The sequence below is a fragment of the Myotis lucifugus genome, unplaced genomic scaffold (assembly GCF_000147115.1).
Source record: "Myotis lucifugus unplaced genomic scaffold, Myoluc2.0 scaffold_62, whole genome shotgun sequence".
Classification (NCBI taxonomy): Eukaryota; Metazoa; Chordata; class Mammalia; order Chiroptera; family Vespertilionidae; genus Myotis; species Myotis lucifugus.
In genome coordinates this window covers 925619-926558 of record NW_005871110.1, presented here as the reverse complement: position 1 = coordinate 926558, position 940 = coordinate 925619, and positions in this window count along the sequence as shown.

The window sequence follows — 940 nt, the reverse complement described above, 5'->3', positions numbered from 1 at the left end:
CTCAGAAGAATATTCATCAGCTTTCCAGGGGTAGGGGGGTCATTAGTCGTTGCATCTAGTCCTGATGTCAGCCACTGTGTAGTTGTCCCTCGGGCTGGTTTTGCTGCTTTTCTGGGCCCAGAGCTGAAACTCACCTGAGGCCTAGATGTTATCTCTAGTTTAACCAAAACTCTGTCTCTGTGATCAACAGACCGGGAGGCCTTGTTCCTCAGATTATTTGATGCTGCTCAGAACCTCATTTTCCTGAGGGCTTAATGCTTAAGGGAGTGATTGTGCAAGGGAGAAGGAGGCAGGTAGTCGAGTGCGGGATGAGGCCAGTTTGAATCAGGTATCTATCTCAGTTTCCCCATTCCCCTTGTCAAGGGAATTTTCCTAGCTTCTTACTATTCTACCTCACTCATTATCATTATCATATTACCATTCTCAATGAGGGTCAATCAAACAATTTCTGGGTAGGTCACCAGTCAAGAAAGACAGGGTGAGCTAAACAACAAGTACAAGAGAAACCCCACTTTTTGGGCACCTTCTGCGTGCCAGACATTGTCCTCAGTCCTAAGGCTACAGACACAAACAAGGCAGATGAGAGCCCCAGTTCTCATAACACTTACACTCACTTCAGTGGACCGTACACAAATAAGCACAGAGACTAGGTCCGTATTTGTGGGGTGCTGCCCAGGTGAGATGGTTATGAAGGTAAACTGGGAAGCTCAGGTGGTTGGTTTAGGGTTTGAATATGTTACTTTCATACTGAAGATGTCCCAGTCTCCAGTTTTTTGAAAGACTGAGGACTTCAGACAAATTTTCATCAGAGGAGGAGGGGAGAAGTCACGTTAGAGCTCCAACCACTATTTTCAGTCCTGCCTCCACCACCCACCAGGGCCTGTTCTCTCAACTGACATGGTAGCAGCTAGCAGATCACTCCTTCTCAAGGTCCTGACAC